This window comes from Schistocerca piceifrons, chromosome 1 (genome assembly GCF_021461385.2).
Source record: "Schistocerca piceifrons isolate TAMUIC-IGC-003096 chromosome 1, iqSchPice1.1, whole genome shotgun sequence".
NCBI lineage: Eukaryota > Metazoa > Arthropoda > Insecta > Orthoptera > Acrididae > Schistocerca > Schistocerca piceifrons.
Window position 1 is genome coordinate 853,830,917 of NC_060138.1, and position 18,026 is coordinate 853,848,942.

At 43.8% G+C, this 18,026-nt stretch overlaps 1 protein-coding gene across 1 annotated transcript in view; it reads right to left on the reverse strand.

The window, feature by feature from the left end:
• The window catches only part of LOC124715667 (clustered mitochondria protein homolog), a 382,421-nt gene that overhangs the window by 148,407 nt on the left and 215,988 nt on the right, over positions 1-18,026 (reverse strand). The window lies entirely within an intron of this gene.

Below are 18,026 nucleotides of genomic sequence, written 5' to 3' on the forward strand. Positions count from 1 at the left end.
CTGTTTCGTTTTTACGACTCTGAAACGAAATGTGTTTTTCTCGCTCAAGAAGAGAGCTGATCCACAGCTGTCAGATACTGCCTGGCTGTCAAAGTTTTCAATTTGGTCGACATCACATTCCACTTGAATGAATTGAATTTGAAACTTCAGGGAAAGGATAACCCCGGCCGCGATCTCTTCATAACCAACGCATTTCCGAGAAAGCTGGCCTTGTTTGAAGAACAGCTGGAAGGAGAATACCTTTTTCATCTTCATTTCCAAGGGTTTTGTGCTGCAATTTCTGAAGACGTCAAGCTTGATTTTGCGAAAAATAATTATTTGTTACTTAAGAAGCATTTTTTTCGAGAGGTTTCTGTTCTAGAATCCATCTGGTCGTAACCTTGAAGATGTACCAGTTGAACTACAATTGGAGCTCACTGATTTACAAGCAAATGCCTTGTCGAGAGAGAAGCACAGAAAAGGGAAATTTGTTCAGTTTTATGATTGCTTGCCTGATACGGGGTTTCCGAAACTGAAGAAATGTTTCGCTAGTATGGCATCAGTAACTGGAACAACTTATGTGTATGAGCAAACATTTTCAAACATGATCTGTAGTCAGCACATCGAACGAGATTGATTAACGTACATTTGAAACCAATTCTCTTGACTAGATGCAGCCATACCGAATCGAACACTGATGATACCTACAATGCCAAAAGTCAGTTTCACAAAGATTTTTTGCTTTTTAGTTTCAGAGATTCTGATATGTGCACAGTAGAGCATCTTTTACCTAACGTCGCCTTCTTTGATAACTTTTGTAGTAACTAAATAAGTTGATTGTCCTTGCTTTTTATGCATTGCAACCACTAACTCAAGATTACTACGGAATTCTGAGGTTAGGTTCTTGTTTCCCCCCCCCCCCCCCCCCCCCAGAGCTTTCGTTCTGAGAATGATGATGCGGTCCGCGCTCGTCATTTTGTCATTTATCCGGTCCGCTGTGGAAAAAGTTTTGTGACATCTTTCCTGGAGAAAGCGTTAAACGCTTGTGTTCAACCACTGTGATTCTTAACACGAGTCGTCGTCCTGTGCTACGTATGATTCAATAGCCAACAATCGTCGAAATAGCTTTCTCTGCCTCTAATACTCCCGTTGTAAAAGAAGTGTTAACAGTAATTGAGGGAAACATTTAAAGAAGATTTCAAGCTAAATAAACTCGGATAAGGTACTGGAATCTCAGCTACGAAAAGAGGAAAATTCTGAGCTTATTGAAGACGTGCATAAAACAAGTTCTTTAAGCGTTAAAAGTATGGTCCGATAGAAGCAGGCACTGTATCTTGATAGAAACTTCACGTACACAGAGTTGCGAAGTCGAAAAAAAGACAAATATGGAGTGGTAAAGGGCTATGAACTGTGATAGGGAAACTTTTAGACGTTTATTGGAAAAAATCAGAACATTGAAAGACCTCTATCCTGATTGGACGAAAATTTGTGTCAAAAACGCAAGACTGATATCTGCCGTGAAGGGACAAAGAAAAATGATTTATAAGGAACTCCTAGAAAGTACTGCTGAAACATATTTTATGTGATTGCGTGTTTGGTGACAAAACATAATCCGGCAGGTGACAGAAAAACTCTTCTCTACAAAAGTCCCATCGACATATTTTCGAGGGTCAATTTTCTTCTCGGCTCCTTGAAATATCGCAGACTGTTGTATTATAGACAAGGATCTCGCAAGGTCAAGTATATGATGAACACAGTAATTCTTTATTAGTCATCGGCAAGTTGTAAACCACCATCTCAACGTCAAGTCCCAGATTCGAGTCCCGGACTGGCCCACAATTTTAATCTGCGGGAAGTTTCAACATGACAACTGACGGGCTCATCTAGTTATGGGGAAGCTTACAGTATGATATTAGGATCACAGTGTCTCTTGGCATATTTCATGTATGCAATGGACTTCTAAATGTGAAAGTCCTGTTCAGTGACAGAAAAATCTTACGCCCATCGCTATGAAATTGCGTTCTAGTAGTTCCCCAACGAATTATCAAATCACATTGTATAGACAATGAGGTGTCGGTGTGATGGGATATCTCCATACCCGTCCCAAAAGCGGAAGTGTTGCTGGTGTAGATTATATGCACGAACTGATCTCATGATTATGTCCTACAAACGTTCGATGGGGTTCGTGTCGGGCCATTTGGGTCACCAAGTCATTCGCTCGAATTGTCCTGGATGTTCTGAGGTGCGCTTTGTCATCAATAAAAATACCATCATTGTTTGGTAACATGAAGTCCATGAATGGATGAAAATGGTTTCCAAGCAGCCGAACAACCATTTCCAGTCAGTGATCGATTCATTCCAGGTAAAACAGTCCACACCATTTTGGAGCCGCCACCAGATGCACAGTGCCTTATTCACAACTTAGGTCCATGGCATCTTGAGGTGTGCGTCACACTAAGCCTATCATTATCTCTTAAGAACGGAAATCGGATATCATCTGACCTGGCGACGGTTTTCCAATTGTCTAGGGTCCAAGTGAAATGGTCACGAGCCCAGGAGAGCGACGGTTTTCCAATTGTCTAGGGTCCAAGTGAAATGGTCACGAGCCCAGGAGAGGAGCTGCAGGCGATGTCACGCTGTCAGTAAGGCACTCGCGTCGGTCGTCTGCTGCCATTGCCCATTAGCGCCAAACTTCGCCGCACTGTCCTAACGGATACGTTCGTCGTACGTCCCACATTCATTTCTGTGATTATTTCACGCAGTGTTGCTTGTCTTCTAGCAGTGACAACTCTATGCAAACGCAGTTGGTGAAGGCCGTTGGCCATTGCTTCGTCCGTGGTGAAAGGTACTGCCTGATATATAGTATTCTCGGCACGTCCTTGACACTGTGGATCTCGGAATACTGAATTCCCGAACGATTTCCGAAATGGAATGTCCTATGCGTGTAGCTGCAACTACCATTCCGCATTCAATGTCTGTTAAATCCCGTCGTGAGGCCATAATCACTTGAGTACAAATCACAGTTCCACCAACGCACTGCCCTTTTATACATTCTGTACGCGATTCTACGCCATCTGTATATGTGCGTTTCGCTATCACGTGGCTGTTGTCACCTCAATGTAATTTTGTCGTTTACATCTACATCCGTACTCCGCAAGCCACCTGACGGTGTGTGGCGGAGGGTACCTTGGTGCCTCTATCGGTTCTCCATTCTATTCCAGTCTCGTACTATTCGTGGAAAGAAAGACGGTCGGTATGCCTCTGTGTGGTCTCTAATCTCTCTGATTTTATCCTCATGGTCTCTTCGCGAGATATACGTAGGGGGGGAGCAATGTACTGCATGGCTCCTCGGTGAAGGTGTGTTCTCGAAACTTCAACAAAAGCCCGTACCGAGCTACTGAGCGTCTCTCTTGCAGAATCTTCCACTGGAGTTTATCTATCATCTCCGTAACGCTATCGCAATTACTAAATGATCCTGTAACGAAGCGCGTTGCTCTCCGTTGGATCTTCTCTATCTCTTCCATCAACCCTATCTGGTACGGATCCCACACCGGTGAGCAGTATTCAAACAGTGGGCGAACAAGTATACTGTAACCTACTTCCCTTGTTTTCGCATTGCATTTCCTTAGGATTCTTCCAATCAATCTGAGTCTGGCATCTGCTTTACCGACGATCACCTTTATTTGATCTTTCCATTTTAAATCACTCCTAGTGCCTACTCCCAGATAATTTATGGAATTAACTGCTTCCAGTTGGTGACCTGCTATATTGTAGCTAAATGATAAAGGATCTTTCTTTATATATATTCGCAGCATATTACACTTGTCTACATTTAGATTCAATTGCCATTCCCTGCACCATGTGTCAATTCGTTTCAGATCCCTCCTGCATTTCAGTACAATTTTCCATTATTGTGACTGATCGCGGTATCTTAAGCTATAGCGAATACGAGTCTAATCTCTATATAAAAAAAGAAAGCATTTTTTTACACTCACTGGAAAAAATGCTTTAGCTGCCAGGAGTAGTCGCTCAGTGGAATCGTACGTAGAGGCACATTTACACAAGCTATGGGGCTGTACATAGTTATACAGGGTGTTACAAACAGGTACGGCCAAACTTTCAGGAAACATTCCTCACACACAAATAAAGAAAAGATGTTATGTGGACATGTGTCTGGAAACGCTTAATTTCCATGTTAGAGCTCATTTTAGTTTCGTCGGTATGTACTGTACTTCCTCGATTCACCGCCAGTTGGCCCAATTGAAGGAAGGTAATGTTGACTTCGGTGCTTGTGTTGACATGCGACTCATTGCTCTGCAGTACTAGTATCAAGCACATCAGTACGTAGCATCAACAGGTTAGTGTTCATCACGAACGTGATTTTGCAGTCAGTGCAATGTTTACAAATGCGGAGTTGGCAGATGCCCACTTGATGTATGGATTAGCACGGGGCAATAGCCGTGGCGCGGTACGTTTGTATCGAGACAGATTTCCAGAACCAAGGTGTCCCGACAGAAAGAAGTTCGAAGCAATTGATCGGCGACTTAGGGAGCACGGATCATTCCAGCCTATGACTCGCGACTGGGGAAGACCTAGAACGACGAGGACACCTGCAATGGACGAGGCAATTCTTCGTGCAGTTGACGATGACCCAAATGTCAGCGTCAGAGAAGTTGCTGCTGTACAAGGTAACGTTGACCACGTCACTGTATGGAGAGTGCTACGGGAGAACCAGTTGTTTCCGTACCATGTACAGCGTGTGCAGGCACTATCAGCAGCTGATTGGCCTCCACGGGTACACTTCTGCGAATGGTTCATCCAACAATATGTCAATCTTCATTTCAGTGCAAATGTTCTCTTTATGGATAAGGCTTCCTTCCAACGTGATCAAATTGTAAATTTTCACAATCAACATGTGTGAGCTGACGAGAACCCGCACTCAATTGTGCAATCACGTCATCAACACAGATTTTCTGTGAACATTTGGACAGGCATTGTCGGTGATGTCTTGATTGGGCCCCATGTTCTTCCACCTACGCTTAATGGAGCACGTTATGATGACTTCATACAGGATACTCTACCCGTGCTGCTAGAACATGTGCCTTTACAAGTACGACACAACATGTGGTTCGTGCACGATGGAGCTCCTGCACATTTCAGTCGAAATGTTTGTACGCTTCTAAACAACAGATTCAGTGACCGATGTATTGGTAGAGGCGGACCAATTCCATGGCCTCCACGCTCTCCTGACCTCAACCCTCTTCACTTTCATTTATGGGGGCATTTGAAAGCTCTTGTCTACGCAACCCCGGTACCAACTGTAGAGACTCTTCTTGCTCGTATTGTGGACGGCTGTGATACAATACGCCATTCTCCAGTGCTGCATCAGCGCATCAGGGATTCCATGCGACGGAGGGTGGATGCATGTGTACTCGCTAACGGAGGACATTTTGAACATTTCCTGTAACAAAGTGGTTGAAGTCACGCTGGTACGTTCTGTTGCTGTGTGTTTCCATCCCATAATTAAAGTGATTTGAAGAGATGTAATAAAATGAGCTCTAACATGGAAAGTAAGGGTTTCCGGACACATGTCCACATAACATATTTTCTTTCTTTGTGTGTGAGGAATGTATCCTGAAAGTTTGGTCGTACCTTTTTGTAACACCCTGTATTTGCAATGAGCTGGTACAATAATTGGAGATAATCTGGAGTCTCACGAATAGGACACACATTTATTGAGCATTTGTCGTATCATCAATCATCGGCGGCATGAACGTCGGCAGAGAGAGAGAGAGAGAGAGAGAGAATGAGTTCTGCAGTATTGCCACTTTCTGTGGGGTCAGGTATTCCTGTCACAGGTACAAAGAACACGACCACCCAGTGTTTAAACAAATAAATAACAATCTGATATCCCGCGAAGGTCGCAGCTATAGATAACACATTTCAACAACGGACACACACGGGAGACACTATTACATCCAGTGTCATCCAACAGTCAATGACGGCTGATGCTGATATAAAAGAGTAGCGTATCAAAGCCAATCTCATTATGCATTAAAACGTAACGAAAGAGACAATGCCCCTCCATTAGCAAATTACTCATCGTAATGCTTCGTATCTCCATAATCCTCTTTTTAAGACTTCTCGAATGCCATTAAAACAGATCATTCGATGTTTCAGTAACTGGGTAGATGAATTAACATCGTTGCGCTGAACACAAAGGTATGCGCTTCACTAATGACGCTACTAACACGTAACATGCAGCATCGTTTGGATCTCCAGGGAGCTATATGGAACTCTAGCGACGCCGTGGGCGTGGTCGGCGGCCGGTGTCCATGGAAACCGCCGCGCTGCGTATATCGCACTGGCAAGGGTCGGAAGGTCGCGACACGACCGTGGCGCAGAAGGCAGACTTGGAAAAGAAGCGACCGGGCAAAACAGTACGTCGCGCACCGATGCACGGAAAGCATACAGGCCATCAGTTATGGAAGTTGCGTGATCTGTTTACAGTCAGCAGCGTTTTTTCAAAATTGTCATATTTCAAAACTGATGAGAGCTGCCGATAAAAATAATTCTTCATTTTCTACCGGTTCCGATTTTCTTAAAAAATTCAGGTATTACCAAATTAATTGTACTAGCCTACATCACGATGTTCTTACTGTGGCGTTCCACTTTCTCGTGTGGAGACATTTTACTTTCTGACCCAGTATTTAAGTGGAGGCCAGGATGCGGATTAACTTCACACGAAAAGGTGGAAAACGTTACAGTATACGATGCTTATTTAACTGTTTACGCAGGATAGTTTTTATTTTATTTGACGCCACAGCAAGAACTTCGCCATGTAGGCTATTATAAATAATTTTATGATACCTGAATATTTTACGAAAATCTAAACCAGTAGCAAATTAATTATTTCATCAGAAGTTTTTGTCGGTTCTGAAATACCATTTTTTTTTTCAAATGTTTGCGAGATGTCACGTTCAATGAAATGTCTGAATGTCTTTGAAGGAATGGTAGCCCACTCTTCCTCAAGAGCCGAAATCAGTGAAGGTACGTAGGATAGACGCTGGCGTCTGGAGCAAAGTCGACGTTCAGCTAATCCCACATTGGGCTCAGGTCGGGTCTCAGGACAATCCAGTCTCTTCAGAAACGTTAGTTCTACAAAAAATTTAGTCACAGATGCTGATTTATGAAAGGATGCATTGTCATGGGGGCACAATCAATCATCCTCTTCTAATCGTTCCTCAAACGCACAGTGCTATAAAATGTATTCATATCTTTCCGCATTCAGAGTTTTATGGGGACCTTACTTTATACCTTAACACCACAAGGTCTTTACTGCGTTTCCGGTACATCACATGATGGCAGGTAATGTTCTCCACGCATTCGCCGTTCTTCCATCGGACTGCCACACAATAAAGCGAGACTCATCAGTCAACATCACTTGTTTCACTGTCCAGTAGCGACGTTATTTACACAACCTCTAGCGTCTTTTTTTTATTTTTTTTATTTTTAAGCACTGAATACAGAACTATGTGGCTTACGAGGAGCTGCTGGATCGTTGTACCCATTCTTTTTAACTCCTAAGGCACAGTCACTGTGCTAGCTGGACTGCTGGTAGCACATTGGAACTCACGAGTGATTTTCTTCTGCTGGTTTCATCTGGGATTTACAACCATCCTCCACAAATCTCTGCCGTCCCTCTCTGTCATTATTTGTCGTCAGCTGGGTCTTGGTTCAGCTGTTCACACTTCCTGGTCACATCACCAACAGTCGATGTGGGCAGCCTGAGTAGTGTTCAGTCGTATCTGACGGATTTGTTACTCAGGTGACATTTCATGAAATGACACGTTAGACCCACCCATTCTGCTATTATTGCTTCTCTACTATCAACACAATACCCCCAACTCCTGTTTTAATGGCGGCTCCGCCTCACCTAACATGTAGTCAGTTCAGCATTGCATAGGGATCTGCAGAGAGTTTTGATCAGATGGTTTAAACCGTTACTTCCACTTTAGCTCTATACTTACTTACTCGTAAGGCATAGGTGGCAGGTGGCTCAACGTCGTATTGATAATAGATCCATATGTTTTATTCGTAGATTTCAGCAATGGGAGCTATTTTCCCGCGTTTCCTTATGATGCTTACGTGTAATATACAATTCTGGTAGCATAATTCTCACCTGATATGTTGCTCTAAATTAATGCAACGAGCTGTTACAAGAGCAACTCTCTCTTACTTTCAACGATCCCCATACAAATTACCTGAGCTGCTTCACAGTATCATCGTATTGACCAAAGATTGGCCACAGCGCTACCTCCATGCATCTGTCTTACTTAGATTCCTTTCTTCAACTCGACTTCGTAATTGTCTGGAACCTCTGAGCAGTACAAGAACCTATCTAGAGCGCTGGTTAGGATTGTCATATCTAGCTGCGTCCTCGTCACCCTGAGATGCGGTTGTGGAAATGAAGTCAAAAATTTATTTAATATAATTTTTTTTTTACTTAGAAGACAATTACACGGAACTTGTCGCGGCAAAAGCAGTTGGTACATCATATTTTTCGGAAGATTTCACCTTTTTCACGAAGTCTTTTTTCCCTTTTACGTATTTATAACACCCCATGCAAGTCGGCTTGTAGTCAAACTGGCACTGTATTATTGATTCCGTAGTCCCTCGCAGCAGTCGAATTAATTCACCAGTCCACTGAACCGACATCAGCGAAAATACTATTTCCACAGTGGCATTGTGTGCGAGAATAAAAAATACTCGCATAATTTTAGCAGTTGGCATTTACGCTCAGGATTTTCGGTTTCCTTAAGAAAATAAATCCACCTTTCTCCCAATAGTGTGTTAAGGCTTTCATTCTTCCGATTCACGCTTAGTTTCCTACAAGCTCTTCAGATACATACACTCCTGAAAAAGATAGTCGTCTGAAATCTTCACACCAGTTTTAGTCACCTATATACCAGTGTTTTCAATCATGATCCAATCGGAGGTTTCACACAGCGTCACCCAGTCAAATTTACTTCAGTACTTGAGCCAACCTCACAACAGTATTTGGGCTCGCAGAAGTATTTTTCAAAATTGGGTCTTGTCGGGATGTCGAGACAAAAAGTCCATAACGATGACGGTCCCGATATATCGGGACAGATAGCCACCCTAGCGTTGGTGCCTGTGTGGCACAACTACGTCTAAAGATCGCGATAAACAACGCCGGCCTGTTGGCAGTCGCGTATGCGATCTTACTGTATGAAGCATTAGAGACGCTGGGCCGCCCGATTCCGCTGGAACGCTTCTTATCTCGATAACAGTGTGGAACTGAAGAGACAGCAGCAGCAGATAAGAGTGCCTAGCGCGCTCCGCCATAAACCACACCGCAAATGTGAGGCCCGAGGCTGAGAAAGAGCCCCTTTGTCTGTGTTTCCCCCCGCGGCTTCGCCGTGCGAGACGCTCCGAGGCCATCGATTTGGTCTGGTCGCATTCCTCGCCGCAGTCGCGCAGCGTTCGCAATTGCTCACGGCCAACTCCTGTTCGACTCCCGATGCAAACAGTCCACTGTAATGTGTAACACAGAGCACACACTACATACCACATGCACGCACATAATACAGGAGAAACTCACTCCACTCATTAACAGACGTTTTTATTACTTTGTACGATTGATTTTGATATTGATCATAAAATTTTATATAAGATTTAATTACCATGAAGTTTCAGTACCTTTCTTTTTTGCGTTTCCCAACTTTTCCTCCTCTTGTCTTACGTAATTTAACACTTTTCACAACTGGAGCCTGTAGTTGAAGAAGCTCGACTCAACATCTTATTCCGTAAGCCACCTAATAGCGTGTGGCGGAGGGTACTTTCGGTACCACTATCTGACCCTCCAACACTGTCCCACTCGCGAAGAGTGCGTGGGAAGAATGGTTGTTGATAAGCTTCTGTATCGGCTCTTATTTCTCGATTTTTCTCCTGGTGGTCAATACGGGAGATGTAAGAGTATTTAAGGGGAAAGTAATATGTTGTCCTACTCCTCCTGAAAAGGGCTGTCCCGAAATTTTTCGTGATGCTCAACGCTTCTCCTGTAACGTCTGCCAGACGAGTTTGTTTAGCATCTCCGTATGCTCTCTCGCCAGCTACACGATCCCGTGACGAAACGCGCCTCTCTTTGTTGGATCTTCTCTATCTCCCCTATCAGTCCTACCTGATAGGGATCCCAGATAGATGAAAAATACTCAAGAATCGAGCGAACAAGCGCCTCATAAGCCACTTCCTTCGTGGATGAGTTATATTTCCCTAAGATTCTTACGATGAATCCGAGTCTGGTATCTGCTTTTCTCACTATGTTTTATATGGTCATTCCACTTGAGGTCGCTCTGAATAGTTACGCCTAGGTATTTTACAGCAGACGCTGTCTCCAGCTGTTGGTCATAAATAGTGTAGCTGTATAGTAGTTGATTTCTTTTCCTATGTATGCGCATTGTGTTACATTCATTTTAGGGTCAACTGCCAGAGCCTTCACCATTCATCAGTTCTCTGCAGGTCGTTCTGCAAATTCTTACTACCTTCTGGTGTTACTACTTTTGAATAGACAACTGCATCATCTGCGAGTATCCTTAAAGAGCATCCGACGCTTTCTACTAGATCATTTATGTACACTGTTAACAGCAACGGTCCTATCACAGTTCTATGTGGTACTCCGGATATTAACTTTACGCCCGTCGATTTTGTTCCGTTACGACCGACGAGTTCTGCAAGAAAGTCTTGACCCAATCGCAAGTCTGCTCCAATACTCCGTAAGCTCGTATTTTATTTTTCTTCATTAAACAGCAGTGCAGAAATGTGTCAAATGCCTTACTGAAACCAAGGAACTCGGTATCAACCTGAGTACCGTTGTCCACTGCGCTGTGGATCTCGTGGAGAAACAGAGCGATCTAAGTTCCGAAGGGTCTCTTGTTAGCGAAACCGTGGCCTTCCGCCGTCTTCGTGTATTGTTAGCCTCCATGGGCTGCTTACACAACATCGGCCCGTTAGTAATATGGCGGAAGTACGCACATCACACATGATTTTATGTTTTACTTACATTGGTTTTATACGACTGGTGTCTACCGGATCCTGGCATATATCTTATGGGATGTTATCCGGTAAGCCGTTTTTCAGATCTCTTCCACTTTTGGAGTGTCTGTTCCATACTAGAGCTTTTTTTTTATATTTTCCGTGCAGGCATAGTACTTTCCCACAAGTTAGTTAACTTTTAGGAATTTCATCACGTTCGCAGTAGTGTCCACGCATTGTTTATTTTATCACCGCTTTTTTCTAAAAAATGGTTCAAATGGCCCTGAGCACTATGGGACTTTACATCTGAGGTCATCAGTCCCCTAGAACTTAGAACTACTTAAACTTGACTAACCTAAGGGCGTCACACACATACATGCCCGAGGCAGAATTCGAACTTGCGACCGTAGCAGTCGCGCGGTTCCAGACTGAAGCGCCGAGAACCGCTCGGCCACCGCGGCCGGCGCATTTTTTTTTCCTAGGCCTGAGTCATTCACCAGTCACGCTTCGTACACTCTGACAAGCATCTTTTAGGACACTCAATCTTTTCAAGACACCATCCATTCCGTTGAACTATTCTTCCAGATTTTTTGCTGTTTCTCACAGAAGTATAATGTCATCGGTAAACTAAGTATCAGTTTTTATTGGAAGGACGCCGACAGTGAGGTTTTCGAGGGAACTATCCAGCCATTTATATTACGAGATTTTGGGAAACCATGGAAAACTTTAATCTGGATGTACTGACGAAGCTTCAACCACAATTCTCTTTCCAGTGGCTGAACAACTGTGCTGCCTCGCACGCTTGTAACTCAGTAAAAGACGAGTGTACGCTACTGGAGGAGCCGCGTGACGAAGTATCAGCTCGCGTGCCATGGACTCCATCGTTCCGCAATGTGCATGTCACAGAGCGTAGAGATCGCCATGTGAGCTAGGCACTGGACACACGAAGCAAGACAAATTCTCGACTGATGAAAAGAGGTACACGAACATATAAAACATTAAACGATGTCTCTCTCTTGCATTAGCACAGACGAGGCCCGAGATGGTATATGCGTAGGGGGAAATTTAATGTGGGATTGAAAAAAAAAAAAAAAAAAAAAAAAAAAACACTTCACGTCTGCATCATCCCCCACAGATGATATATATACACCTGCTGGCAAGTAATGTGCTTCCATTTGTTCGTCCGTATGTACCTGCTGTTGGTTCGTCTCCAGTATTTCGTCATAATGGCTCTATGAACAGTCTACGGTTATTTGGATCTATGTATCGCCTCAGAGATCACAGAACATCAGTTCTGTTGCACACAACGGCGATGGGCGATGCTGTGGAGTGGATGTATACACTTCGTATTCTGTCCAGAAGTATCTCCTCGAGATGTGGGTGGCTTGTTGGGCGTTTGAGACTAGGGCACTGTCACTCGCAGGCTCCATTCTGCCGAGAACAAAGGGAGGGGAAAGGTGGGGGGAGGTGATGGGAACGTCGTAATCGTTACTGTGGATGCGTATAATTGAGTGATCCATTAATCTTGATTCGCTATAATAACAAGCCTATAGATATGTGACAATGTCTACTTGACAGTAAAGTATGTTCGTGGCTGAAGGGCAGGCTGGCTGTAGCAAGGTTGCAATGGCAGCTTTTCTGGCCTCCGCCTAAAGATCAGGCGTCCGACCGCGAGAAAAGGAGTGCGCGTATAATCTTCAAAGGCGCACGCGGCGGGTTCCGCCAGTGGAGGTCAGCAACACGGACGCTCTTACACACTTCCTTCTCGCCAAATGAGCGCCAGTTGGCACTTCTAAATGTGGACGATGTATCACACTTCTACGGCATTTAATGTACTGGGCATGAAGCAACCTAAAGATAGGTTAAATGCGAGACGTCTACTGCTAGAAGGTGGAGCTTTGCAGGTGCAACACAAGCTTTAACTTTACGACACGTAAACCGATATACATCACAGTGCACTAGGTAACAGACGATTTCTTCAATATGCATGGTCTGTAAAAACTTAATTAACTTTAATGTGCTACGAAGACTTAAACGAGCCAATACTTGAGAAAGCAAGCTTAGACCAGTGGGGACTGGGAGAGGCAGCACGTCCCACTCGGGAAAGTCACTCTCCCCGTGCTGTGTGCCTGTATAGTACAGAGCTTTGGAAGTGTGCACAGTGAGCGTCCTACTCCGAGAAGTAGTAGTTTTGGCAGCACGTAGCTGGAGTCGGCACAAACAAATAGCGCTCGCCACTTTTTTCATGCGACAGCCGGTGTCGACGGAAAGCGCCGGTTTATTTCCCGTAACCAACAAAATGATTTTTAAGGCGGAATTTTACGTGCCCATACAACTAACGGTCCGAAATTAGTCTAATACGATATTTGTTTTATTGATACGTATTTACAGCGACAATAAAACACGAAGTATGACCAGTAGTCCAGTAGCGTCTGCACCAACCATGTCCGTGCTGACTGCTGCCGCCATGCAGTAGCGGTGTTCAGTCGCTGCTGGAGTATTTGCTATTCTTCGTGTTTTATTGTCCCTCTAAATACACCTCGACAAAACGAATATCGCATTAGCCTAATCTCGGACCGTCAACTGATTGGGCATGTAAAATTCCGCCTTAAAAATAATTTTGTTTCTAGCGCGAAACGAACCCGACGCTTTCCGTCCGCACTGGGCGTCGCATGAAAGAATTGATGCTCAATATTTGTTTGGGCTGATTCCAGATACACATCGCAAAAACGTAATTGCAAATACCTGTCGAAACACCAGAGAAGATACTCCTGACGACTCTCAGTAGAGACAGCCTATACAGGGTGGTCTATTGATAGTGGCCGGGCCAAATATCTCACGAAATAAGCAACAAACGAAAAAACTACAAAGAACGAAACTCGTCTAGCTTGAAGGGGGAAACCAGATGGCGCTATGGTTGGCCCGCTAGATGGCACTTCCATAGGTCAAACGGATATCTACTGCGTTTTTTTTTAAAAAAAAAATAGGAACCCCCATTTTTATTACATATTCGTGTAGTACGTTAAGAAATATGAGTGTTTTAGTTAAACCACTTCTTTCGCTTTATGATAGATGGCGCTGTAATAGTCACAAACGTATAAGTACGTGGTATCACGTAACACTCCGTCAGTGCGGACGGTATTTGCTTCGTGATACATTAGCCGCGTTAAAATGGACCATTTAGCAATTGTGGAAAAGGTCGACATCGTGTTGATGTATGGCTATTGTGATCAAAATGCCCAACAGGCGTGTGCTATGTATGCTGCTCGGTATCCTGGACGACATCATCCAAGTGTCCGGCCCGTGGCCGGATAGTTACGTTATTTAAGGAATAAGGAAGTGTTCAGGAACATGTGAAACGTCAACCACGACCTGCAACAAATGATGATGCCCAAGTAGGTGTTTTAGCTGCTGTCGCGGCAAATCCGCACATCAGAAGCAGACAAATTAATCGGGAATCGCAAAAACGTCGGTGTTGAGAATGCTACATCAACATCTATTGTACCCGTACCATATTTCTGTTGTTGTGGTCTTCAGTCCTGAGACTGGTTTGATGCAGCTCTCCATGCTACTCTATCCTGTGCAAGCTTTTTCATCTCCCAGTACCTACTGCAACCTACATCCTTCTGAATCTGCTTAGTGTATTCAGCTCTTGGTCTCCCTCTACGATTTTTACCCTCCACGCTGCCCTCCAATACTAAATTGGTGATCCCTTGATGCCTCAGAACATGTCCTACCAACCGATCACTTCTTCTGGTCAAGTTGTGCCACAAACTTCTCTTCTCCCCAGTCCTATTCAATACTTCCTCATTAGTTATGTGATCTACCCATCTAATATTCAGCATTCTTCTGTAGCACCACATTTCGAAAGCTTCTATTCTCTTCTTGTCCAAACTATTTATCGTCCATGTTTCACTTCCATACATGGCTACACTCCATACAAATACTTTCAGAAATGACTTCCTGACACTTAAATCTATACTCGATGTTAACAAATTTCTCTTCTTCAGAAACGCTTTCCTTGCCATTGCCAGTCTGCATTTTATATCCTCTCTACTTTGACCATCATCAGTTATTTTGCTCCCCAAATAGCAAAACTCCTTTACCACTTCAAGTGTCTCATATCCTAATCTAATTCCCTCAGCATCACCCAACTTAATTCGACTACATTCCACGATCCTAGTTTTGCTTTTGTTGATGTTCATCTGCCGGCCGAAGTGGCCGTGCGGTTAAAGGCGCTGCAGTCTGGAACCGCAAGACCGCTACAGTCGCAGGTTCGAGTCCTGCCTCGGGCATGGATGTTTGTGATGTCCTTAGGTTGGTTAGGTTTAACTAGTTCTAAGTTCTAGGGGACTAATGACCTCAGCAGTTGAGTCCCATAGTGCTCAGAGCCATTTGAACCATTTGATGTTCATCTTATATCCTCCTTTCAAGACCCTATCCATTCCGTTCAACTGCTCTTCCAAGTCCTTTGCTGTCTCTGACAGAATTACAATGTCATCGGCGAACCTCAAAGTTTTTATTTCTTCTCCATGAATTTTAATACCTACTCCGAATTTTTCTTTTGTTTCATTTACTGCTTGCTCAATATACAGATTGAACAACATCGGGGAGAGGCTACAACTCTGTCTTACTCCCTTCCCAACCACTGCTTCCCTTTCATGTCCCTCGACTCTTATAACTGCCATCTGGTTTCTGTACAAATTGTAAATAGCCTTTCGCTCCCTGTATTTTACCCCTGCCATATTTCTATGCACCAGGAATTGCATGGCGACAACTTTGAACGCCGTGTACAGTTCTGCCACGGGGAACAAGAGAAATTACGGAATGGTGACATTTTTTGCACGCGTTTTATTTAGCGACGAAGCGTCATTCACCAACAGCGGTAACGTAAACCGGCATAGTATGCACTATTGGGCAACGAATAATCCACGATGGCCGCGAAAAGTGGAACATCAGCGACCTTGGCGGGTTAATGTATGGTGCGGCCATTTTATCGATGGCAGTCTAAATGGTGCAATGTATGCTAATTTCCTACGTAATGTTCTACCGATGTTAGAAGATGTTTCACTGCATGACAGAATGGCGATGTATTTCCAATATGATGGATGTCCGGCACATAGCTCGCGTGAGGTTGAAGCGGTATTGAATAGCGTATTTCATGACAGGTGGTCGTCGAAGCACCATACCATGGCCCGCACGTTCACCGGATCGGACGTCCCCGGATTTCTTTCTGTGGGCAAAGTTGAAGGATATTTGCTATCGTGATCCACCGACAACGCCTGACAACATGCGTCAACGCATTGTCAATGCATGTGCGAACATTACGGAAGGCGAACTACGCGCTGTTGAGAGGAATGCCGTTACACGTTTTGCCAAATGCATTGAGGTTGACGGACATCATTTTGAGCATTTATGCATTAATGTGGTATTTACAGGTAATCACGCTGTAACAGCATGCTTTCTCAGATATGATAAGTTCACAAAGGTACATGTATCACATTGGAACAACCGAAATAAAATGTTCAAACGTACCTACGTTCTGTATTTTAATTTAAAAACCTATCTGTTACCAACTGTCCGTCAAAAATTGAGAGCCATATGTTTGTGACTATTACAGCGCCATCTATCACAAAGCGAGAAAAGTGGTCCAACTAAAACATTCATATTTCTTTACGTACTACACCAATATGTAATAAAAAATGGGGCTCCTATTTAAAAAAACGCAGTTGATATCCGTTTGACCTATGGCAGCGCCATCTAGCGGACCAACTATAGCACCATCTGGTTTCCCCCTTCAGGCTACACGAGTTTCGTTCTTTGTAGTTTTTTTCGTTTGATGCTTATTTCGTGAGATGTTTGGCACGTTCACGATCAATGGACCGCCCTGTATAGTCGGGGTACTTGCGCGCTGTCAGTTACGCTGCCTGAAGACAAACTTGGCTGCTAACTTTAAAACTTGTCATAGCTTGTTAAAGGCCTACATGAGAGTAGATGACAGAAGCTCAGATTTTTAAATTCCGTCAATAATTATATGAAATATTGAAAGCCAAATTTTTGCTGCGCCTGCAAGCCGTTAGAAAGGCAACCTGTAACTGGGATTGGTCTACTACCAGGGTTAGTCGCTTAATAATATACCGTACGTGAGTATTGCCCACGACAGGACAGGTTCCGAGTTGGTCCGTAAAACAGTTTAAATATGTCAGGAAGTTTCGAAACAGTGCACCCTCAGCTGCAAAGGAAAACGAACTCTTTTGTTCATAAGGTCACCAAACTGAATAGTCACCGCCGAATTAAGAGCATACTGGTCGCTTTCGAGCGCTGTAGATGATGTACTGCTATCAGCAGGAGGTCATATGACTGTCGGTCGTGTGCAATCTACGCACCGAGATTAACTCATGTGGAACAATGACAGCCAGTATCTATGCGTTTGTATGTGTCCGTGACCACACTCCAAAATCTCGCCGATCGAAAAAACGGTTGAAAGGGCGCTGACAGCAGAGTCACTGGGGTTCCCTCCCCTTTCCCTGTTCAAATGACTGAGCACTATGGGACTTAACTTCTGAGGTCATCAGTCCCCGAGACTTAGAACTACTTAAACCTAGCTAACCTAAGGACATCACACATATCCATGCCCGAGGCAGGATTCGAACCTTTCCCTGTATCACCAATTGTCTCACGCGGAGCAAAAATTCGGTTAGTATTGGACGTTTCCCTGTTAGCTGTATTTGACTGACAGACAGATGCAGCAGAAATATTCGACGAAGTCTAGCGGTGGTTCAAAATTTGTTGAAGATGGCTCTTATTATACCCTACTGAAAAAGAAGTGAAATGACGAAGATATCTTCAGTCCCTCTTCAAATGACATTCTCAGTCTCTTTCCGAAACGGTATTGTATATTACTTAATTATTTAAATAAAAGTTTTTAATATAAAGCGTTTTTATATAGGACTAAAAAGTATAAAATAATGTCTCCCCCTCCCAAACAGATT